Raw genomic sequence first — 26491 nt, forward strand, 5'->3', positions numbered from 1 at the left:
CATGCTCGACAAGCAGTAGCATTGAGGTCTCCCCTGCATTAAGGAAAACCATATATTTTTTCTTCATTCTCTCCAAGCCGTGAAATATTGTATAGCCCGTCTCCTTAACATTCTCAACCACAGTCACATTCGAGCTTTTTTTCAAACCACTGTCGTTCTTAATACCAGCATAGATTTATTTTTTTAAATAGGGATCCCATATTAGTTTAGAGGAATTTAAATTCTTTATTTATATTTTTTTATAAATAGATATTATTTAAATGTTTTGTATAATTATTTTATTTATTTATTTATAGATTTTTTAAAAATGCTATTATGATGAACATTGTAAAATTTTAACTTTGATGAGAGATGAACAAAATAACCCATCATATTGTGACTTTCAATCCAACGGATGAGTTATCTGGATTAGCTCCGTAACAAAATGAACATCTTTGTTGTATAATTCTGCAGTCATAAGTTTGACTTCTTGGTGCAATTCTGTAAGAGGGTTTTCTTTGAACTTGGTTTTCCGAATCTCTTCAATGTGCTCTCTTCGTGTTGGCATCCAGTGAAAGGCAGTGAAAGTCTAATTCCAAGGGCCAGAAAACAATACAAACGCTGAAGACAAAAGCAAGGAAATTAAAAGCTCATGACTCTTCCCACATAAAATACCCTGAGCTCGACCCAGACCCCGCACCTTAAGTTAGGTGAGATAGCGAGGTGGGTTTCACCACGATGACAATGGAGGGTGCCTTCATCGTTGCAAAGTGAATTGATCTAGAATCTCTGTTAATGGGATGCCTTTCCTTTTTTGAATTTCAATCCATTGAACCAAACATTTGTACGGTTTATTTCAGTCTTTGGGAAAGGAATACTTTTTCCAAGTTGCATTATAATGTATTATTTTTTGAAAGAAAAGTTATATGGTGTTAATGTTATTGTTTTTGTTGTATTTTTGCAAATAGGACGATGTAGTTTTTGTTTATTATGTAATAATGATATGAATTTTTGTGTGAAAATGATATTTTTAAAAAATAAAAAAAAATGGTATTATTTAAAAAAATAATAATGTTTTTAATTTTTTAATATAAAATTGATATATAATATGTATATATTAAAGACAAATATAAATTTGTATTTATTATAAATAATTAATTTTGTATTTATTATAAATATTTAAAAATAAAAATTTTGAAAGAAAAATTTGTATTTAGAAAAATATATTTTTATAAGTTAAAATGAATATATATTAGTGCTAATAATAATAATTTCAATTTAAGAAAAAAACTTGATATATAAACTACAATAGATACAAAAGACACAATGTTCATTTGTTAAGCGTGACTAAGCTAGATACAAGATACACAATGTTCATTTATTGGAAAAGAAATGACTAATACATGCAGAAACCCTTGGAGAAACATAACAAATATACACCTTAATGACCGAGAAAAGAAATATCCACACACATATATTGTTGGAAGAATCACTGCACCTCTATGGAATCCGTAATTTCCACCCTGGGATCCTAGTCACTGGTTTGGAACGTTTACCAACACATGCGGGTTTTAGTGTAACGGAAAACCTCCACATGGTATCAGAGCTTGGACCTAGGTTCGATTCCCCCGAGTTGCGTTTGAGGGGGGGTGTTGGAAGAATCACTGCACCTTTACGGAATTCGTAATTTCCACCCTGGGGGTCCTAGTTACTGGTTTGGAACGTTTACCAACACCTGCGGGTTTTGGTGTAACGGAAAACCTCCACATGGTATCAAATCCTGGACCTAGGTTCGATTCCCCCGAGTTGCGTTTGAGGGGGGGTGTTGGAAGAATCACCGCACCTCTATGGAATCCGTAAATCTCCACATGGTATCAAAGCCTGGACCCATGTTCGATTCCCCCAAGTTGCGTTTGAGGGGGGGTGTTGGAAGAATCAGTGCACCTCTATGGAATCTGTAATTTCCACCCTGGGAATCCTATCTACTCTACTTTGCACATTACGCGCACTCTCGAGCTTCCGCACCAAAGCACGCACAGCGGTGATAAACCACAAATGCATGCAGAACCACCAACCAATAAGTGAGTACATGTGGTTAGTTAGGAGTTGAATGGTGAGCTAGTACAATATTTGAGGTCGCTTTACTTGCTCTCATTATCCCCGCACCCTTTCTTCGCTTCGAAATGATCGAACTTACCTGAAATAGATACATTTGAGGAGTAACTAAACGAAACAAGGGCTAGGAAAGGAAGTAATGGGCTACGTTTTCCACATGGTATGAAAGCCTAGACCTAGGTTTGATTCCCCCGAGTTGCGTTTGAGAGGGGGTGTTGGAAGAATCACCGCACCTCTATGGAATTCTAAAACTTCCACATGGTATCAGAGCCTGGACCCATGTTCGATTCCCCCGAGTTGTGTTTAAGGGGGGGTGTTGGAAGAATCACCACACCTCTATGGAATCTGTAATTTCCACCTGGGGATCCTAGTTACTGGTTTGGAACGTTTACCAACACCTGCAGGTTTTGGTGTAACGGAAAACCTCCACATGGTATCAGAACCTGGACCCAGGTTCAATTCCCCAAGTTGCGTTTGAGGGGGGGTGTTGGAAGAATCATCGCACCTCTATGGAATCCGTAAACCTCCACATGGTATCAGAGCTTGGACCCATGTTCGATTCCCCCAAGTTGCATTTGAGGAGGGGTGTTGGAAGAATCACTGCACCTCTATAGAATCCGTAATTTCCACCTTGGGGATCCTAGTTACTGGTTTGGAACGTTTACCAACACCTACCGATTTTGGTGTAACGGAAAACCTCCACATATATAAGTAACTAAAAATGTTGAGCAAACATTTTCCAGGAAACGATTATTGTAAATAACAAGAATCTGTGAATCCAAACACCTTGAACTTTCATTTGTGCCATTTATTGTGAAGTTATCACACACTGTGAAAAAAGGGAGAAATGATGTGCTGGATAAAAAAATTTGTAAACAGTTGCGAGTGTCATATTTAAAAAATGTTCAGAAAATTGACTCTAGAAGTACTCTCATATAATCCACCGATCTGCTTTCTAGTTTACGAAACACATGCCTAACAAGCAGTGGCATTGAGGCCATGAAATATTGTAGCTAGTCTTGTTAACATTCTCAACCAATGAATTCAGAAGCACATTCAAGTTCTTTTCCAAAGGACTCATTCTTGATATGATTTCCATAGCACTGGCGCGGGAGATCCCCCGGCATCCAATTGCACTAATGCTAATGGTAGTTTACATTTTGCAACAAAGTCACCAAACATGATAGTATAAATACTAAACAAAGAATGTATGCATGGTTGGCACTTTCAATCCAACTGATGAGTTGCCTGGATTAGCTCCATAACAAAATGAACATCTTTGATGTATAATTCCACAGACAAAAGTTTGACTACTTGGTGCAATTCTTCTATAAGAGGGTTCTCTTTGAACTTGAACTTGGTTTTCTGAATCTCTTCAACGTGCTCTCTTGGTGTTGCCATCCATGCAAAGGAAGTGAAGTCCAATTCCAAGGGCAAGAAAATAATACAAACGTTGAAGTCAGTCCCTCTGACAACAAACAAACTGGAGATCTATCCCTAACTTCAGATTTACATAATCAAACCAGTGATTTAAAATTACAATATTAGAATTTGTGAAGCCAACTTAGAACCAATGAATTTGGACCATTGGATGCCTTAAATAATCAGATATTGTTGTTGGTGAATGTACAAAGGACGATTGGCCGGACTTAGAATTAGATTTGGGAATACTAAAAATATTTGATTGTGTACAAATATGATCTTTCCTCTGTATTCTTCATATTATGACCACTCGACAACTCCATGTGAGATGAACTGTGCACTGTATCTCTAATTTCCAAGTCCCATGGCCGAAGAAACAATTGAGAAAAAAATTAGAAAGCAGGTGGGATTGTTGTCCAGTAGAAATAATGATGGTTCGATTATCATTTTGGATCTTGAAATAAATAGGGGATTGACGCCATTACTTGTGTGCCCTCCTGTCCACCTCTGTTGTCGATGTGGAGACACGTGACGAGTAGTTCTTGCCAAGTGTTGTGTCGTGGTGAGTGGGGCATTTAAATTTGTATCTACTTTACAATTTAGGGTTTCATTCAGTTTGTTTTGTGGTATGTACTGTCCCCGGTGTTATTTTGTTTGGGTCCAGTGTGTGGGCGATGCACTCCGTAGTGGCTTGGGACGACTCCAATACTGGTTTTCCTTGTCTGCCATTCTTGAGAAGCTCATCCAATGAGGTTTCTTGCAGTGGTGGTTTGTTAGCCATTTAAGGTTTATGGTGTGGTTGCTTAATTGCGCCTGGCATTATTGTTTGCACACATTCTTTTCTAGTTCAAGGTTTAGGGTTTTGTTGCTTTACCTGTTTTAAGGGGGTTTAACTCTGTTGTTGTTGTTGTTCGTTCTACATCCTCGGGGATTTACAAATGGGGTTGTTGTTGTTGGTTGTTGTATTTAAGCCCCAATTGCAAGGATTTCAAAGAAATTGCAATGCCTCTGGAAATTTTTGGAGTGGAATGTGTATCCATAGGCATAGCAGAGGCATGCAATGCAGGGGCTTGGAAAGCGATGATTCCTTCTTCTCCTTGATAGATTTGTTCAACTTCTTCTCTTTGGCATGAAGAGTTGCCTTGATGGTCCTCTTTTTTAACTGAAGATAATGCTTCTCGCATAGTGTCTTGGTTGGCATAGCCTTGGAGTGGCATCGCCATTGTATTCCATCCTACCTTTACACCGCAAGTAATCCTTGTCCATGTTGTGCAAAAGCCTAAATTTGTGCAATAATTTGAAGAGAGTAAAGAGTTCGATGAGGAGACTGTTGGAAATATTTGGTGAATTTGATTTTCGTTTTCACGGACGGGAGAGGCAGAGAGTTAACCCTTTCGCGAAGCTATTTTACGCGAAACTACGTTCGCGCACCGCGAGGCCGATTTCGCAGAGCTACCTTCGCGCACCACAAGACTATTTTCCAGGGTTGAATATCGCACAATCGCACAGCTATTTCAGAGACTTATGAATAATATTTGCTCATGACAGAATGAGGAAGTAGGTTTTGGAGCAATACAATAAACTTAGTACTGAATTCTAAAACATGAAATACATTTACATGAGACTGTCACTCATTCATCAAGTAAAATAAAAATTACAGTGATTTAAACTTACGCGCAACACTACACAATAAAACACAATAACTTCTGTTTTACGCACCCACCAAAAATTGCTCCACAATTTTCTCCACAGAGACTTGCGCTCTTTTTCTACTTGCTCTCTAACCTATCCACACCATCTTACTCTTCTACGCTCTATCTAACCTATTACAAAATGACTTTTACATTCATATATAACTTAACAAACAATTTTTACATTTAATTCATGACAGAGTGAAATTAATTTTGATGTTGTTATTGAGTGTGATCAGAGTCGTGCAGGTGTTCCTGGAGTGTGGACAAGGTTGTTGCATTAATGCTTGCCCATATCTGTTTATTTAAGTACATAAATTCTTTAAATGCCTTTTCTGAGTTTCTGAGTGGTTCGCGTCTGCCTTCGGTCCTTCTATCTTCACGCTGAGACGCAACCTGCGAAAATGTCTTCAAGCAGAGACGCAACCTGCAAAAAGTACGTCTGACATGTATGGCTGCTGTCCGACTGTTTATTGCGGTGGTTGGGATTATTATTTCCAACAGAGACCCCCGAGTCCTATATAGGGCATGCAAGTGGAAACATGTAGTTCAACTTCCAAGCCAGTGCCTGCGAAGGCCTACGAGGGTTTGAAAGGTGCAGATATCTCCGATAGCGTGATAAATAACACTTCCAAGCCTTGTGTGTCTCTATCCAAAGGTCCTACCCCATGCTACCTTGGAACATGGAGCTCTACCTCAAATCGATTTAGAACTACGTAAAGGGATGTTGCCTTTGCTACAAGCTCTTGAACAAGATATAAAACTAAAAGGGATGCTGCAGATTTGGGCCAGAAATGTGAGTGCGTAGCCATCTCAACAAACAACTATGTGGGAAATTGAATGAAGCCATACTTTGGTACATAGTTACCAAGTTCGCCCGAATCAGGCTAAAAAATTTGAAAATTCACCAATTCGATACAAATATCATATTATTCGATGAAATTCGATTCAGTTTTCAAATATAAGTGGTTGGATAAGCGGTTACATGATAAATTAAATGCCTCAAAATCCACGATTAGTGGTTTACGTAAACATAACAGATTGTTCATTTAAGAGCGAATGTTAATGGCAGAAAAAATAGTGGTAGGATGGTATCCGCGCAGAAGGAAAGAAACTGGAGAAATTGGAAAATCATAGTGGAATAGGAAAGTTTATAATTTTCCAACTTCATTATTGTTTTTATGGATTAAAAAGTTAGTAAAATAGGAAAAGGAAGAATCTGTTACACTGAATTCGTAATAGTTTGTAAATTTGTAATACATGTTTATTTTGCAATCACTGATTTTATGGAATTTTAGATATTTTTAAAAATGTTTATATTTATTAAGAAGAATTATAGATAAATCATTTTTAAAATTAAAAAAATATTTTAGATTTAAATTAAGAAATAAAGAAGTATTGAAGGGAAGGGAAGTTTTTTTGGTGAATTGTATTTGTCAAATTATTATATTATCTAGTTTATTGCATGTTATTCAAAATTCAAAATAAATTTAGAAAAGATTGGGCAGAAAATATCCCGGACACAACAAAAAATAAATTAAAATGATAATTTTCAAGATGTACAGTGTCGAAATTTTTCGAATTAAAAATTTCTTATTCGAATTTTTATCGTATCATATTGAATTCGAATCCGAATTCGAATTCGAACTTGGTAACTATGCTTTGGTAGGCTCATATACAAGATTTGGTAGGAAAGAGTGTGAAGTGAAGACGAGTGGAGAATGGTGTCCAAAGATGTGTGAGTCATGCGTAAACCATAGGCGACCATTGGTATTTAAAAAATATGTGTTTAAAGATATACTCGTAATTGGTAAACATAAAAATCTTTGCTAACATTATAGTTAGCAGAAACTAAAAACTCTTGAGACATAAGACCTACAAGTTGCTTATTCGTTGAAATAACCACTAGATGAAGTTCATAGGTAGAAGAAAAAGTGCTTTATAAATTATAAGATAACATTAAATTAAATTGAGTTGGCCAACTTTAGTTTTCGTCGAGAGAATAATGAGCTGAGAACCGATTACAATAGTCCCTAGTCCCTACGACTATTGCAATAGTCCCTGCCAGCCCCGAATCGGTAGGGACTCATAACACAACCTGTAAAAGTTTTGAGGCCAAAATAACTACATATGGTGGCAACTTGTTCGCACCAGAGAAACATATTATCCTAGTACATAAATTATTGATATATTCTGGATACCATTATCTAAAATTGAAGAAGCCTGGGGTTTCAAAGTTTTGTAAATCGTCCTTTCTTTTTCAATCTTCTGCATTTCAATTTGAGGCCTTTCAATTTCTCTTCCAATTCTTCAACATTTGCAGAGTCATTTTCATCCAACCATTCTTCTACGCCATTTAAAATTTGCTCCATATCTTCTGAATTTGTGATGCTTCCCTTGATTCTGGCTTCTTTGACACTGCTTCTCATGTTGTAAACACAAGTGGCCAAATTTTCTCTGGCAATATGCCTCTTTTTGGCCTCTTCATCCTCCCGTTGGAATCTCTCTGCATCACCCAACATTCTCTCAATCTCCTCTTTTTTCAGTCGACCACCGTCATTAGCAATTGTAATCTGATTACTTACCCCGCTTCTTTCGTCCTCGGCTAACACTTTCAGGATTCCATCCACATCCAATTCAAACACAGCTTTAAGTTGTGGCATTTCACATGGAGTTGCCTGAATTCCCCATAAAATAAATTGACCCAGAAAATTGTTGTTGCCAACCATATCTCTCTCACCTTCATAAACATTAAATGACACATTAAGTAACCCACTGTCGCTCACTGTAGTGAAATGACCCTCCCTCCGAGTGGGAATGGGAGTATTCCCTGGTAACGACTACAGCCATAACATCTCCACGAACTTCGATTCCTAGACTCAAAGGTGTTACGTCCATCAGTACTAGGTGGACGCTTTCCTCGTTCAGGGTTGCAGCCTGAAGTGCAGCACCATGTGCAATAACTTCATCAGGATTTAAACTTTTGCAGAGTTGTTTTCCATCAAAGAAGTGTTGAAGGAGTTTCTGGAGCTTTGGAATGCGGGTGGAGCCGCCTACCAATACAACTTCGTCAATTTTCTCTTTGCTCAGCTTAGCGTCTTCCAGACATTGCTTCACGATTTCCACACTTTTCGAGCAACTCAGCGTTGAGTGCTTCAAACTTGGCCCTTGCCCTTGTAATCTTTATGTGAAAGTCTAATCCTTTATAGAGAAAATCAATATCAATCATAGTTTCCACAGCAAAACACAAACTTTTTTTTGCTCTCTCGCATTCTGATCAGAGTCTCCAAAGAGCTTTTGCATTTGTACTTAACTCCTTTTTGTTTCTTCTCTGGAATTGCTGAACACAATAATTGAGCATCCTATTATCAAAATCCTCCCCTCCCAAATGCATGTCCCCTCCAACAACTTTCACCTCAAATTTACCACTCTCAACAGTAATGACGGAAACGTCAAAAGTTCCTCCACCCAGGTCAAAAATCAGGATTGTCTTCTGTTCAGTGCAATGTGTAGAAAACCCATAAGCTATAGTTGTTGTTGTGGGTTCATTAATAAACCTCATCACATTAAGACCCGCAATGACGGCAGTGGCCTTCCTCTGGGAATCGCTAAAATAGGTCGGCACTATGACCACGACATTTTTGACATCAGATTTGAGATATGCTTCGGCTTGATGGGAATTTCTGATAATTCCAAAACAAAAATGACTGAACAGAACAGAGGATAATACTCTATTTTTAACACAGGGAAGCTAAAATTGTTTTTGCTGAAGACAGAGTTTCAGCAACACACATAAAAACTTGTATTCATTAACAAAAGATTGTTGTTACAAAGTCCTTCATCTCACAGAGGGATTCTACCAAATAAAACAATAAAAAATTTGAACCAACAAGTGAAACCCAAAATCCTTTGAGCTCACGGAAGCGGGAGATCAAAAAAAAAAAACTTCAGAGTTCTCTGCCGATGCACTGCTGTGCATTAAAAAACAATACTTTGTCTCCTTGAAAATATTTACATTGCTGTGTGTGTAAATATTTTCATTTGCTTCATAAATTCGCGCACTGTTGCGTATTTTCCGTCTTTCATATATTCAACAACAACGAAAAAACATAACATAACCCCTTTTGTTTGACTTGTGCCGTGTAAAAAAAAATTACATCCGTGAATTTAAAACAAAATAAATGCTTTACCTACTATTTACAACCACAGTACATTTCATTAAAATTACTTTACTGACAAAAATGTCGGTCAACGAAACTTTCACTTCACATTAAGCAATTTATGGTGCAGGCTTGTACACAACCGTTGATTTAATCAGACGGTTGACGACAATTCCCCGGAGGTCCCTTTCAACCTAACTTTAAGCACCAGGGAATGGTTGTTTTGGAACAGTTGCTGTGGCCACGTGTCGACTGATCCGTATGCTCGCTGCCCCCTTGAGGAAAACCAGCGTTCGTGAAAGGCGGTGCGGGGAGGCAGACTGGCGGTTTTCTGAAATAATAACGTGGCAGGGGAAATTAACATTTCAACACTCCCCTTTAATTTCAACTGTTGGGTTATCAGTCATACCCAGACATTTCCTCAAAAATTCAAAACTTTTCTACCCCAATGGTTTGCTCAGAATATCTGCAACCTGCTCCTGAGTTCTGCAGTGTTTTAAAACAATTTCTCCATTGTTTACCAATTCCCTGTTGTAATGAAACTTTGTGTCAATGTGTTTCGTTCTCTTATGAAACACAACATTCTTGGATAATGCAATCGCTGAACTATTGTCACAAAAAATCATAGTTCCTTTTGCTTGTTCTTGGCATAAACTCCTTAACATCCTTCTCATCCAAATTGCTTGACACGTTGCTGCTGTCGCTGCCACATATTCTGCTTCTGCTGTAGACAACGCTACAATAGGTTGTATTTCAGAAGCCCATGAAATGGCTCCTGAACCCATGTGAAAAAATAACCGGATGTGCTTTTCCGATCATCTACACTTCCAACCCAATCACTATCAGTGTATCCAATTAAATCTGAACATTCTGAAACAATATATAAAATTTCAAACCTTTTAGTACATTTAATATACCTCAAAATCCTTTTTGCTGCCTGCCAATGTGCTTCTTTTGGCCTCTCCATGAATCTAGAAATTAAACTAACAGCATGCATTATATCCGGCCTAGTTGCAGTCAAATACATAAGGCTGCCAACTATGCTCTTGTACAAACTAGGATCAAAAATCCTTGTTGTTGTCCTCTTTGCTAAGTTTTAATCCCATCACTATGGGAGTGATTGGTGCTTTGCTCTCCTGCATATTAAATCTTTCCAATACTTCATTAACATATTTCCCTTGTGAGATAAAAATCCCATTTCCATTTTATTCTACTTCTATTCCTAAGAAGTATCTTAGCAAACCCATGTCAGTCATTTCAAATTCTTCTTTCATGACTGTTTTGAAATTTTCAATAAGATAATCATCATTACCTGTGAAAATAACATCAACAACATATAACACAACAATTAGTATTTTACTATCCTTTTCTTTGATGTAGAGGGTGGGTTCTCCCTCACACTTTTCAAATCCATTTTCCAGTAGATAGGAGTCTATCCTACTGTACCACGCTCTTGGTGCTTGCTTCAACCCATAAAGAGCTTTCTTCAATCTGCACACTTTGTGCTCTTGACCTTTCTTTTCATAGCCTAGAGGTTGTTCAATGTAAACCTCTTCCATTAACACTCCATTTAGAAATGTTGACTTCACGTCCATTTGGTAAACTTTCCACTTGTTTTGTGCTGCTATGGACAGCACTTCTCTCACGGTTTCCATTCTAGCAACCGGTGAAAACGTTTCTTCATAGTCTCTCCCATACTGCTGCTTATATCCTTTGACAACAAGTCTTGCCTTGTGTCTTTCTATTTTGCCTTCAGCATTACTCTTGGTCTTGTAGACCCATTTAACTCCAATGACTTCTTTTCCTTTTGGTAGTTCAACTAGATCCCATGTCTTGTTTCTTTCTATGGCATTGATCTCCTCATCCATAGCTTCTATCCATTTCCTATCCTTAATTGCTTCTTCGAAATGAACAGGGTTATCAACATGACAATTTAAAGCAAACAAAGAGTTCATACCTTCATTTGCTGCCTCTTGTTCATAAATGTCACTTAAATTTCTGAGCTTCTTACCTCTTTCATTTGGTGTACAAGTGCTTGAAGAAGCACTTGAATTTCCTCCTTGTGGTGTGCTTGGAGAAGCATTTTCATTTCTCCTCAAGGGTGTCTCTTGCTGCCCTTGTGTTGGTGCTGCTGTTTGGGGATGTACTTCAGCCATCTCCTCATCATCTTCATCATGTGACAAAGACTTTTTAACATTCACTGTCTTCTCTATGCTTCCATCCCAAGCTTCCTCCTCAATGAACTGAACATCTCTACTCACAATAAGCTTCTTGGTGGATGGGTTATACAACCTATAAGCTTTGGATTCATCACTATATCCAATGAAAATACATTTCTTCCCTTTGCTGTCCAACTTCTTCCTTAGCTAATCTGGAATGTGTGCATAGGCCACACATCCAAAAACTTTCATGTGGGTGACTCCTTGCTTTGTCCCACTCCGTGCTTCTTCTGGCACTCTGTTCATGACTACTTTTGTAAGGCATCTATTCAAAATGTACGCTGCACAGTGTACAGCTTCAGCCCAATAATCATTTGCAAAATGCTTTGCCTTTAACATGCTCCTCGCTGTATCCATGATTGTCCTATTCTTCCTTTCGGAAACCCCATTTTGCTGCGGAGTGTACCTCGTGGTAAACTGCTTATGAATTCCATTTTCTCTACAAAAATGTAGAAATTCTTTGGAGATATACTCACCTCCTCTATCAGTTCTTAGAACTTTGATATGCAGCCCACTTTGATTTTCTACAAGTGCTTTGAAATTGCAAAATCTTTCAAACACTTCACTTTTGTTCTTCAAGAAATAAACCCAAGTTTTTCTAGTAAAATCATGAATAAATGTTAGTATATAGTGGTTGCCTGCAAGTGATGGAGTTTGAATCGGTCCACATAAATCTTAGTGAACAATCTCTAAGGGTGCTTTTGCCCTTATGCTTTTCCCAGATGGAAAACTTTCTCTGTGTTGTTTCCCCAAGATACAACCTTCACAAAGGCTGTCTGGTTTCTCTATCAATGGTAATCCTCTTACCATTCCTTTTCTATTCAACAAGTTAAGACCTCCAAAGTTGAGATGTCCAAATATCAAGTGCCACAACCAATTTTCATCTTTTGGTTCGCTTTGGAAAGCCTCTTGTGTCACTACTGCTATTTCTTCTCCATTTTTTAAATTTGCTTTCATTTTGAGAGGGAACATCTTGTTCCTTGTCATCTTCACTTCAACAATACACTGTTTGCTGGGTGTTTTATCCATGATGGTGCATACATCATCCACAAAGAAAACATTGTACCCCTTTTGAACAAGCTATCCAATACTTAAGAGGTTACATTTCATTCCAGGAACATAATAAACATCTGCTATGGTTTTCTTTTCACCTTTCTTTGTTAAGACATTTACCTCTCCTTTTCCCATAACAGAAACTTTATTATCAGTCCCAAGTGTGACTTGTGACTTCACACTCTGATCTAACATAGAAAATAGGGCTATGTTTCATGTCATATGGTTACTGCAACCGGAGTCTAGAAACCATACATCTTCACTCTTTTCTTCAGCTATATTATAGGCTAAGAACAAATTATCTTGGCTGATATTTTCTCTAGTGAAATTTGCACTAGTTGTATTATTCATATCATGCTGCTTCTTCCTACATTCATTTTCATAATGCCCATATTTTTTACAATAGTGACATTGGACATTGGATTTATCATACCTTTGTCCTTGAGCATGATGTTGTCCACTTTGTTGGCTGCTACCTTAGCCTTGGTTCTGATTTGGATTGCTGCCTCTTCCTTGAGAATTTGCTGGACTGTTTCTTCCACCTCTATTTTGGCTTCTGCCTCTTCCTCTCTTGTTTCCTCTGCCTTGACCTCTTCCTCTTCCAAAGAACATCTGGGTCTTAAAGGCATGTTCTAGAGATGAGTTTTCATTTCTACTCAATCTCTCCTCATGTGTTATCAGTGATGCATGTAGTTCATCAACTGAGAAGTTTGTGAGATCCTTTGTCTCTTCTAGGTGGTGACAATCGCATCAAACCTTGAGGGTAAGATCCTCAATAGTTTCCCCACAATCCTCCTTTCTTCAAGAATCTCTCCATGAGACCTTATCTGTGTGACCAGACCAATCACATGTGTGAAGAATGAGTCAATATTATCTGACTCCTTCATGCAGAGAGTCTCAAAATCTCTCCTCAGCAACTGTATTTTTGTTGTCTTCACTTTCTCCATGCCTTGATAGGCTATCTTGAGAGTCTGCCATGCTTCTTTGGATCTCTTGGCTGCTGCGATCCTTGGAAACACACTCTAATGCACTGCTTGATACAAGAAGTAGAGGGCTTTAGAATCCTTCTTCTTATTGCTCTTCTACAGATCTTCTCTGCCTGAGTTAAGTTATTAAACTCATTTTCATCTGTTGGTTCTTCAAAACCATCCTCAACAAATTCCCATAAGTCTTGGGAAGCAAGCAAAGCTCTCATAGTTATTTCCCAATAGTCATAGTTTTTCCCATTAAATTGTGGGAGATGAGTATTAAATATACCCATGCTACTTCTGGCTCCAGCCATTCTTTCACTCTTAACTATGCTTCAGAATACTTGACTGTGTATTTTAAAATAACTGACTGTCTTCAACAGTAATACAAAAAACTAGAGAAATACCTTGGATTCTTTCTTGACTGAGTCTTCACTCTGCTGGAGAAGCTGCTGCAGCAAGAAATCCTTCCTTCAGCTTCTTTGAACCCTTCAAAGATCCTGGAAAAGCTCTGATACCATGATGGGAATTTCTAATAATTCCAAAACAAAAATGACCGAACAGAATAGAGGATAATACCCTGTTTTTAACACATGGAAGCTAAAATTGTTTTTGCTGAAGACAGAGTTTCAGCAACACACATAAAAACTTGTATTCATTAACAAAAGATTGTTGTTACAAAGTCCTTCCTCTCACAGAGGGATTCTACCAAATAAAACAAAAAAAACTTTGAACCAACAAGTGAAACCCAAAATCCTTTGAGCTCACGGAAGCGAGAGATTAAAAAAAAAAACTTCAGAGTTCTCTGCCTATGCACTGTTGTGCATTACAAAACAATACTTTGTCTCCTTGAAAATATTTACACTGTTGTGTGTGTAAAGATTTTCATTTGCTTCATACATTCGCGCACTGCTGCATATTTGCCCTCTTTCATATATTCAACAACAACAAAAAAACATAACATAACCCCTTTTGTTTGACTTGTGCCGTGTAAAAAAAAAATTACATCCATGAATTTAAAACAAAATAAATGCTTTACCTATGATTTATGACCACAGTACATTTCATTAAAATTACTTTACTGAAAAAAACGGCGGTCAACGAAACTTCCACTTCACATTAAGCAATTTATGGTGCAAGCTTGTACACAATCGTTGATTTAATCAGACGGTTGACCGAAATTCCCCGGAGGTCCCTTTCAACCTAACTTTAAGCGCAGGGGAATGGTTGTTTTGGAACAGTTACTATGGCCACGTGTCGGCTGATCCGTATGCTCGCTGCCCCCTCGAGGAAAACCAGCGTTCGTGAAAGGCGGTGTGAGGAGGAAGACCAGTGGTTTTCTGAAATAATAACGCGGCAGGGGAAATTAACATTTCAACACGGCTATCATCTTCATCTTTGATAAGACCATAGAAGATATCTCCTCTGCAGAGAACTCCTTCCTCTAGCATTTGTACTCAACTTGGATGAATGGCTTGTCATTGTCCCCGGAAACTACAGTGAAGGGCCATAGTTTCATGTCACTCTATACATCGGGGTCGCTGAATCGCCTTCCAATGAGTCTTTTAACATCGAACACGGTGTTGTGGGGATTGGTTGCGACCTGATATTTTTCACCATCGCCAACCAGCCTCTCAGAGGCTGTGAACGCAACAATGGAAGGAGTGACTCTATTCCCCTGATCATTAACAATAATTTCAATTCTATCGTGCTGCCACACTGCGACGCAGCTGTAAGTTGTTCCAAAGTCAATGCCAATAGCTCTCTCTTTACCGTTGGCATCCATATCTCATATGTGTGATCTCAATGTTCCTATGTTCCTCAACCAATTACTATGAAATAAGATAACTCCTAGCTTGAAAGTATGGCAATGCAGTGGAGTAACCAATTACTATGAAATAAGATAACTCCTAGCTTGAAAGTATGGCAATGCAATGGAGTAATTATAAGATGCAATTTACAATGCAGTAGAGTAATTATAAGATGCAATTTACAGATAGAATCACATTCAAGCTTTTTTCAACCTTTCTCAACCAGAATCACATTCAAGCTTTTTTCAAACTAGTGTCATTTTTAATAGATTTAAACTTTTTTCAAACCAGTGTCATTTTTAATAGATTTATTTTAAATAGGATCGAAAATGAGATTAGAGATTTTATAAGTAAAAATTATTTAAATATTTTATAAAGTTATTTATTTAATTTTTTAATTTTTTTAAAATATTATTTTGATATGTAGATTAGATTACAGGTTCTCTCAAGTAAATAATATGATAATATAATAGATTGGATTATAAGTTCTCTCAAGTAGATAATGTATTTACCTAGGCAAGTTATAATAGATTGATTATGAATACTAAGATCTAGAGCGTTTTGGATTATCATTTTATTAGACAAGTAGTCTACCAAGGCACAGATTTAGGAGCACTTTTCTCATCTACACTAAATACTAATAATAACAACTCAATCAATATATTAGCACAAGCATTGTTATAAAATGTAATTGTGATATTTTACTATAATTTTTTTAAATGTAATGTTAATATAAAATTAAATTTTAATATTTTATTCTAGGATTTAATTAATTAATTAAAATTAAATTTAGTTTTAATAATAATAAAAAATTTGTAATATTTTATTTTATTATCAATTTAATATAAGACACTCAACAATAATTTAAAATAAAATGATTAGTTTTAATAATTTTTTTCTTTGTAATATTTTATTTTATTATCGTTTTAATATAAAACATCAATATAACACTAAATCGTAAAATTTAAACATTGAAAAAATATTTAAAGAAATGCCTTCTATGGTTGTTGCCTCTCATTTCCTCCAATGAAAGCCCATAAAACACAAAGTAGTTGTAAAATGAACATTGCTTATGGAATTCATCTTTATCCATATGCGGATATTTTATAATGGTAACAAGATCAATAGTTATGATGAAACATAGCCCTTGCCTCTACCACTAATTAATTGATTCTCTTTCTCTCTGCACAATGTTTTCTGCACAGTGTAAGCTTTCCACATAACTACCTTCACACAACTTCATCTACATAATCAACTTCTTCACACATCGTTTAAAAAAAAAAATAACCTCGATATTAATTATAGAAAATCCTTTACTGGGAAATTCAACACTAGCTTGCAACATATCATTTAACACATTTTCTTATGATTAATGTCGTTGTAATGTTTTTCCCCAATCAAGGTGTGTGGCGATAGAAAGGAGTCTTCAGGATTTGGGCCATGATTAATGTTAAATCAGAAAGGGTGGGAGGGCGACATACCACATCCCTCGCACATTTGGATGGCGTGGTAATGTGGCATCGTGCATGCAAAGAGTAAATGATGTAAGGACTAGTCGAAGAGACACCTTATCGTGGAATTTTGGTGGCGACAAACCTTCATTCCCAGGCGGAAGTTACATTGTTCCGTGTTCTGGTATCGGTTCAAGGATCTTGGTCAGCTCGAGGCAGTACGAGAGGGAGGCTGTCATGGTATGTCACCCTGGTGTAATTGGTTCCTCTCACCACATGACTAAAGTCAGTGGGTATGTTCTTTCTCTTCACCCCTCTCTTAGTCTGTTCCTTGAGACTTGTACTATTATGCAATCTGATGGGGAAGTATACATAATTTGGAGCCTGCAAGCAAATGGAAACTCTGCCATGAATACTGGAAGGAACACTCTAGGTTTTATTGTGAATTGTCTGCTTACTATCTAATTGTCTATGTTTTCTTCGGAATGTTACTATCTCGCATGGGAATGTATTAGAACTCTCTAGCATGGAGCTTTTTATATATATCATGTATGGATGTATGTGTTTATTATTTGGCTCATTCACTGTCTCTGAAGGTTGTTAAGGTTCAAGGTTTCTTGTGTATGGTTCCTCTCATTTTAATTCTATGTATGGTTTTAAGAGGGATCGAGGAGCCTGGGTTTGTTGTTTCCAACCCTTGGCGACAAAACCAAATCATTCTCGGGATAATTGTTCATTTTAGGCCTAATGTTAAATATTCTATGCCTTTATGTTATGGTACCCTTTCAGGTTTCCAATTACAGTGTGATCGTCGGGACCTCAAACTTTCTTGCTGCTTCAAGCTCAAGGTCTAGGTTGCCTGTCACAGGGTTTTCTATTTCCATATAGGTTGTTCGAATGGTAAGATGGTTCGTCCTTCTTCCGGTTCAGGCTCCTCAACGAGAGGCGGCCGAGGGCGTGGAAGAAGTGTGGGGAAGCAAGATGAAAATAGTCAAGCCCATCCTCGCCATGCAAGGAGCAGGAGACACAAATCTTCCTTGAGGCTTATCTGTGACTTTGCCTCGTCATAACAGATAGACACTCCAACGCAAGCCTATCAGCGTATTTCTAATTGGGAGGAAAAACTAAACCATCAAGTAGATGTCTATATACAATTGGAAGAATGGAGAGACTTGGTTCTAGACCCTAGCCACTCCAGAGGTCAAACTTCTCAATATAAGCAGAACACACACCTCTACTGGTTAATGAAGAATAATGTGGCCAAGGCCATAATTAACTCGATGGTTGGATCTTCCAATTATAATCTCAGTCTTCAAGAAATTCATAAGGAATTTCAACTTATTCAGCTTCAAATCCAATAGTAGAATGTTTGTCTCAAGCGCATCGAGAAACACATTCCTTGTCTTCCCTAGTCTAAATTACCAGGTTCGAGTGCGAAAGATCCAGCTCACGTGGACTCCTCTGATGAATAGTAGTATGCTTGGCTCAGTTTTGTTTTCAATTTTGTTTAAGCTATATGTAAAATATGAACGATATGATATTTTGTTTTAAGTGCCTAGGTCTTAGAAGGCTTCAGGACATTCAGTCATATAAGGCATTGTTAGAAAGACTTAAACTTGTATGTTTTTGGATGCCTTATAATATTGTTCGGTGGCCAACAAACCTGGTTTCTCTCTAGGCAGGCTTAGGCCACATAACCACTTTAATTATGGTTTTAACCTTATTTTCTAAGAAAATGAATGAAAAGGTCCTACCAATCTTACAAAAAAATGTTGTTGTAATGTTTTACGATTTAGAAGCAGGTGGGTATCTAATGACTGAACTCTGACCTATATGTTGGACAACTAATCCTCGAGATTAACCTTGGTTCAGTTTGGGTAGTTATTGGAGTCCAAGAACTCCCGGGAACTAATTCAATTGTTTCCTATATGTATTAATATACATTTGATTTAGTTTCCAGTCTCGTGTGTTTTACGGTGGTATCAGAGCGGGTAGTTCATCTGCCTGTTAATTAAATTGTGCCACTAGTTTTGTGACCATCTAAAGCATCAGGCAGGAAATCTTGGAGGAGATTCTCGACCAACATATTGTGCCAGAACAGGATCCATGGAGGTGGTAATTTTGATATAATCCTGCGTATAAAAGTAAAAGTTGTTCCTAAAGTATGAAGGGCAAGGAAATCTCTCCTTTGAATCATGTTGGTTTGGATACTACATCTCATTTATAGATCTTAACCATTTTTGGATATGGATTTATTGGCAAATTATATTTGTGTGTAAAATTGTAGTTTTGAATGTGTTAAGAAGAGATTTTAGAGATTTGATGAGAATTTTGTGTAAAGATAATTACGCCAGACTATTGGACTATGGTCTTACCTTTCAATTCTAGATTTCATGATCATGATTGATTTTCTGGCTCATGTTTTCTCTCTATGTTTGCAATTTTGTATGTATGAGGTTAATGTTGAAGGTTGAATGGTTTAACTTGTAAAAATCAATCACTGATCTATTCTAAAATTTGATCAGATCTTCTGTGATGAATCTGATTTTTAGAATATTGTTTTGGCAGTGATCTTTTGTGCTTTTTAAAACTTTGACCGATATTCAATCGGTGTGCGATGCGAGAGTTTGAACAAGAAGAGACAGGTTCAATATCAAATTGTTCTTCAGAGGAATGTGACTATGAATTTAGTAGATTCCAGCAAAATTTTGCAGTATTGAAGTCATTTGAAGTTGTTGAAGCCGAATAGCAGCCCAAACTTTCATTATTGAAATTTTTGTTTTGAAGCAGAGTTGTTTTAAGTCGTCAGGGCCTATTTTCAGAGTGTCTCTTGTCTGTTTTGAAACAACGATATAATTGTGTTAATCATATACAACTCCTTCAATGGTGAAAAACAATGACAATAGTGAAGAATTGGAAGGTGAGCGAGGTCTGTTTAAAAGGGCTTCCATGTAAAAGTGAGGGAGAAATAGTTCGATACAAATTTTCAAGCAGAATAATGTGGAAGAAGTTGGTAAGCATCGAAGAAATGGAATTCACATTAAATTGTGTTGGAATTTGAAAATTATTTAAATAACAATTTCAAATGTGAATGCTAATTTTTGAGACAACTGTGAAAGTTTTCTTTAAATTGAGAAAGGAATAAAAAATACCCAGGAGTAAGGAGTAACTCTCAGGATGTCACCATAATGTTCACATGTAAAATTAACCATTAAAAAGATTGAAGTCAACGAGAAAACTTTACTTTTCAAAGTTAAAAGGAGCCAAGATAAAAGTAAATTTTACATGAACTAAAAAAAAACCAAGTTTTTTTAAGCATTTTAAGAATTAATTGGTGGCATATATTTTGGGAAAGTTTTGAGAAGTGTTTTATAAGGAAATAAGTAGTGCCCTTTTTCTCTTATTTTCATTAAATGGAGTAGTTTTGATTGGAAGTGGAGAAAAATAGCTAGTGGGGCTTTGTTGCACTACACAAGAATGACATGACATCAAGTTTTGAAGAATGGCATGACATCAAGTTTTGAAGAATGGCATGACATCAAGTTTTGATTTTGTTGAAGTTTAAATTATAGCATTTATGAATGTAAATATGAGGGAAAATGACATTGTGGTTAGCCAAGCTCATATAGTTACATGGTGTGGTAGAGGTCATTAGTTCAAAACCTTGTAAAGATAATTTTGGGAGATATATTTTTTTAAAGCTAATTTTGGGAGATATTTTTGGAGGTTGTGAACATGATTTTGGTATTTTGGAGGTTGTGAACATGATTTTGGTTTCCATGGGTTGGCAACCCTGAGCATGTCACTATTTGATAAATTTTCAACTCATGCATATTGGATATAACTCACAACAAACTTGATTTTTCATGGTGTTCATTGTATGGAGCAAAGATAAAAGTTCCTAATTGTGTAGTTGCAACTATATAGCATTATTCATCTCTTTATTCTTGAATTTTCTTTGTAAATGGGTGAATTTTTGGTTGAACCCGACACCCAGTTAATTCATCGTAAATTTGTTTATATTGGGTGCATTTTTGGTGGTAACTGACACCCCTTTTTTCAAAGTTGATTGTTGGAGAAAATGGCCAAAGTCGATGATTTGTTGTAGTTATTATGCAATTTAATGTCATCCACTATTCATAGCAGTGTCCAAGTTAGCAAGGACACGCTCTTTGAAAACCAAAGATATTTTCAAAATGCGAAAAGCACAATTGAATTCCTGGAGCTAGAGTCCCAGTTTCAGTGAGATGAACTACATGAATTACAAAAGAAGGATTTTGAACTTGTTTTTGTCCATAATAATAGTTTGTTTGAACCTGATCATCAGTAAGAGAATGATCAGAGTAATGAAGTGGTTTTAGGAGAAAATATGGGTGCAGCGGAAAGTCGTGTTCAGGAAAGTGTATGTGAGAGTCATTAGCATACATATGTGAAGCATGTCATTACCAAAACATGTATAAGACCGTGGGAAGAGATTACACACAATAAACACAGAACTGGTTTGGGTTACAACAAGGATATTCTGGATGTATCTTTTCACATCCCAGATTTTTCTAAACCAATATAATTATGAAGTGTTGGATTTCTGGATGGTGTTGTTCTAGAATAGGTTGATAGACGCCAACATTGTAACAGAGTTGGACATGTGAAAGATCGGTGTTTTGATCTTCACCCGTGTGAGAATTGTGGAAAGTGAAATCATCATACAAATAGATGTTCCAAAAATAAGGCTACTGCAAGAGTGCAGCTAAATTTCGGATAGATTGCTTCTTGGGATTGGACGAAAACATCCAAGAAGATTTACAGGTCATATCGAATAATATGGTCGAGAGTGATGACCAGCATTGTAGTGATGAAGGATACTTCTCACCTTGTGTTTGATAAGGGGGGAACTGTTAATGGTCCTCTATAGGTTCGAGTTTGAGATGTCAAGTGAGTCCGAGTCAGATTTGAGTTGATTTAGCACTTTCATGTTTGGAATTGTTCAAGGAACTATTGTGATAGTTTTAGAGTTTTTGGTTATTTTAAAACCACATTTTTGGTTGTTTTGAGAACCACTATGAAGGTTCCAAAGTTGGTGTTGGTTGAGACCTTGAGTTCTCCCATCTTGGTTTGTGGTCATCCTTAAAAATCATTTTCTATGAGACATTCAGCTCTTGGTTGAGATGCATTTTTTTCACTTTGAGCTCTCATTCTTGGACTTTGGTACAACCCTTTGGATTAAGGGGGATGTTGGACAACTAATCCTCAAGATTAACCTTGGGTCAATTTGGGTAGTTATTGGAGTCCAAGAAATCCCAGGAATTAATTCAAATGTTTCCTATAAGTATTTATATGTACATCATGTACATAATTCTTTGATATTGATTAATATACATTTGATTTGGTTTCCAGTCTTGTGTGTTTTACATTGTACACATACATGTATACGTATACATATATAAGTATTGATTTAATGCATGTAAAACAAAACCCAGAGTGTGGAGAAGTTGAGTGTGCGAGATTTTGGAACCTTAACTAGACTTTTGTAGAGCTTTCACTGTGCTAAATTCTCTGCACAAGCATGGTGCAACCCTTGATTAATATATCTATGTTTATTGCCTGAGAAGAGATAAATTAGTTGCGTACTAGACTATAGACTATGATGAGAATGGAGATGTTTAGGAAGCATATTGAGATCTATGAAGAAATAGAAATCAGAAATCTGGTTTTGCAAAATAACATATCCAAGTCGTTCAGTTTGAGAAATGAGTATTGCCACAACTCGCATGATGGTTTGGCGGCCCACCACACTAATCATGATGGAAACAAAGATATCTAGTGCTCTTCGTCCATAATAACGCTAAAAATTGACGAGCCCACAGTGTGGTTGGTTATTCAAATTTTGATAAACCTGTAACATACAAGCCCTTCATCAAGAAGTGCTCGATCAAAGGGGATGATTATGGACAAGGGGAAGCACATTATTAGTTTGAGAGTGTTGGGAAGAGAGCACTACCTTCATAATTATTAGTCTGTCACCACATTGAATGAATTTGTCAAAGACGAAAGGGCCTGGACTATCGTTGTGGGATATTAAAGTCTTAGGCTACATCTAAAGGAAAATGGAATAAAGGGCCACTTCTTGCCAGTTAATATCGATAAAATATCAATCGATAAGAATAATATATGTAAGGAAAATTACTAGTAAGAATATCTGTAATAAGAATATTATGAGGTCTAAGCAAATGTACCTGAATTGTAATTGCTTGATATCATAAATATTCCACATGTAAAACTATTCAACATGTTTTACAAAGGAGGAGTGTGGAGATAATGATTTTGCATAGCTCCACACTCCTGCACAATGAACTTGATCATTGTGCCATGGTGCGGAGCTCTGCACCACAGACTATTTCTGCACTTCCCTCCATACTATTAATTTTTATTTTGGTCGGCCGAACAATTTTAACGGGAAAGAGTAGAACTTCGTACAAGATCAGCTCTACAATTCAATGATGGTTGAGACGATCAATCTTCCATATAAGAAATCAAAGTGATCAATTCCATGAGCCTAATGAAGGGCTTAGAGAAAAATAAACCACACTACCACTATTAACAACTACTGCAATATCTTCATCCTCCTTAGCAGAATGACAAATCTCGCCTTAAAAGATCTTTAATATCGAGCTTGATGAAGAAATTATGGAAGCTAGTACTGAGATAAACACCGACATGTAGGCTCATCTTATTTCATAGTCTTTAGAAAGCAGAGGGAGGGACATTTTAGTAGTAAACTAGGAAAACCATGACTCAACCATAGAGGATTCGATCTTTGTACTATGGCAAGGCTTGGGTTAATGGTGAAAAAGATCAATGTCCTTACCATCACCTCTAGTCACAAGATGAACATAAGTAGTGTATTCGTTACATGACACTCAAAGCGTGAGGCAGTAGCAATACCTTTAAACTCGTAGGGTCATTGTGAAAAAACTATTTCCTCTTCTATCATTGTAGAAGGTGGGTTATCTAGGGTAGTTATGTCAGCTCAAGGAGGGTATCTATAGGTTTGGGCTTCAGATTGGGCATGCTAAAATTAATTGTCTAGGTAGTTAATGTTGTGTTGGGTTTTTTGTATGACTTAGGGGCGTGGTTCTATTCTCCCAAAGCATTGCCAGCTAAAAAAAACTTTCTTATGGCTCTAATAAAGAAAGATGATTCTTTCCTGAGAGTAGTTTGTGGAAAAGAATGGAGTCCACCAAAGAAGCAGTCTTGATTGATAGAGTGGATAGTTGGTTCATAAGGTGTACAAAATGCATTAGCCAACCGAGGATTGACTTTAGTGAAAGCCTATTGGGTTGTGGTTCCTTTGCGGATCTTGAACCTCAAACAAACTCATAAAAGAAGACTACTATCATATCAGTTTCATCACTCTACACTAAAACATGAATCAAAGAAGAATGATCAAAGAAGCAAGTAAAATAAGCCCCACAATTAGGCATAGTCAGATCCAAAATGGTAAGTGGTTAATAAGTCTTGCCTTAAGATCACTAAGAAATTTATATTTAGTGGAAGGATAGATACATTAAGTGCATTGACCGTTATGAGAAAGGATGAAATAATAGAAAATTAATCCATTTCGTAAAGCCTTGTGTAGAGGAGAAGGTATGTGTGGGAGAACAAGCACCTTCCGCATCTCCGCACAACTTACAAACTAGAATAATTTTCTATTGTTTCATCGAGGTAAGAGATGGATCCAAGCACATTGTGTCACCTCCAAGAAATAGCTATTATGATCCAATTGAATGTCTCACTCGGAGATCATTAGATGTGGTTACGTGGAATCTTAGGAAATTTATATTGCATTCAAGTGTTAAAATCAAATAAAATTCCATCTCTGCACTCACCAGTGGTTGATAGAGAGCCTAACTATAGAAATATAAAAATTATTCCCTACTTCTAATTATAGTTATAGGGTTCTCGACTATATGTAGTCTGGTTTGCCCGACTATGACTAAACATGTGTCCAAATGGCATATAAAATTGAACAAGCCTATATCCATATCATAAGTGGTTGATGACAACCATCATACATGGTAGATGAGAACCTCTACGACGTTTGGGCTTATGCTCTTATTTCAACCCAACTAGGGTGGTAATCAAGCCAACATACCACGAGTGAGACCACCATGTGGGGGGTTTTCATCTGTGGTTGACCATATTGGAATCTGGTCGTGATGTTATCTATGTTGGTGTCTCATCGAACCTCCTCTTCTTGGTGCGATGAGCACTTTCTATTAGTGCAAAATCAATCTTATATAGGATCAAAATTTCTAGAACCTATACATCATAGGGGTTCATCGTTTCTTTCCATATATATCCATCCTCAAAGGATTGCCTGCAATGATGGCTCAATGGTCCCAACCCAAAGATTTTGGTTGGTGGTGTGGTTGGAGGCCCTGACAACAATTATCACTTCTCTGATGAGCACAATTACTATAGATATGCTGGCAAAAAAATTGACATTAATTCTCCTATTAAATGCCCTTAATTGATTACAATTATTTCTTCCAAGCAGTTGCAATGGCAATGCACTTGCCCAGGTAAATTTCTAGGAATGCCACTTTTAGGAGGAGGCATTTTTTTTTTCCAATAATACGTTGACAATACCGCTATCAGCGCAACTCCCTGAAAAGAACAACCTACAGTGCAATTTAGGATTGATATCAATGTAATCCTGGATTGCGAATAGAATAAATAAAATCAATTCACTGTAGGGTTAAAGCAGAGAAACAAGATGGGAAGAAATCATAAATTTACCTATTAGAATGGCAAAGTTGTAATTTCCATGACCTGTAACAAGGACACAACACATAGTTATGATAAGTAACAAAAATTATTCACATATACATATAATAAGATCTTGTATTAAATATTTTGAGTTCAGTACACCCACTAATATTGGAAGCTTCAAATGAGAGCGACAAAGATAAGAAACATACTATTTCCTATAATACCCTAATTACTTGGGCTCACTGAGTAAATTCGTTACATCTTATTTGTGCTTATAGTTCCAAATACTTTTGCAAAAGGTTATTCTGAAACTTTTGTTGGAATCAATCATGGGTACACCTCTTTTGTCATACTTGGATGAAGGGCTCATGGAATTGATGACTTTGATTTCTTATATGGCGACCGGATTGTTGTTTCCATTATTGGCCATTGTTGTAAACTTGTGACCATTGAGAAATTGCAAAAAAACAAATATGTTGGGTGTGGAGCTTGATTATCTTCTTTACTCAGAGGTATCACTGCATTGGACCCCATTTCGTAATGTGGCAGCAACGTCGCCCATTTAGGTGCATCATGAGGGGGGCCTGGGGGGGCGACGACCTTGTAAAATTTCCTTGTAAAATGTTGTAATTCGTAGTCAATCTGGGCCGCTCATCAGGCGGAAATCTGAGAGTAGAAGTTATGTTTAATTTAGGGTTTTTTTCCCTAGAAGGAAACCCCTCGCTATATATGGTGGGATTGTATTGCGGCTATGTAGATGTGTATTTTGAGTGAGAAAGAGAGGAGATTGTGTGAGAGCGAAGAGAGAATTACAGTGGCTCTGTAAAAGGTTTTAATCTCTTCATTTTGC

The 26491-nt window shown here is 36.9% G+C and overlaps 1 pseudogene; it reads right to left on the reverse strand.

The window, feature by feature from the left end:
• Nucleotides 1–7438: 7438 nt before the first annotated feature.
• LOC149266460 (heat shock cognate 70 kDa protein-like) lies at nucleotides 7439–15393 on the reverse strand (annotated as a pseudogene).
• Between the last annotated feature and the right edge of the window lie 11098 nt (nucleotides 15394–26491).

Source organism: Pinus tabuliformis, chromosome 6 (genome assembly GCF_031772625.1).
Source record: "Pinus tabuliformis cultivar Carrire ecotype Pingquan chromosome 6, CPIR1, whole genome shotgun sequence".
Taxonomy (NCBI): Eukaryota; Viridiplantae; Streptophyta; class Pinopsida; order Pinales; family Pinaceae; genus Pinus; species Pinus tabuliformis.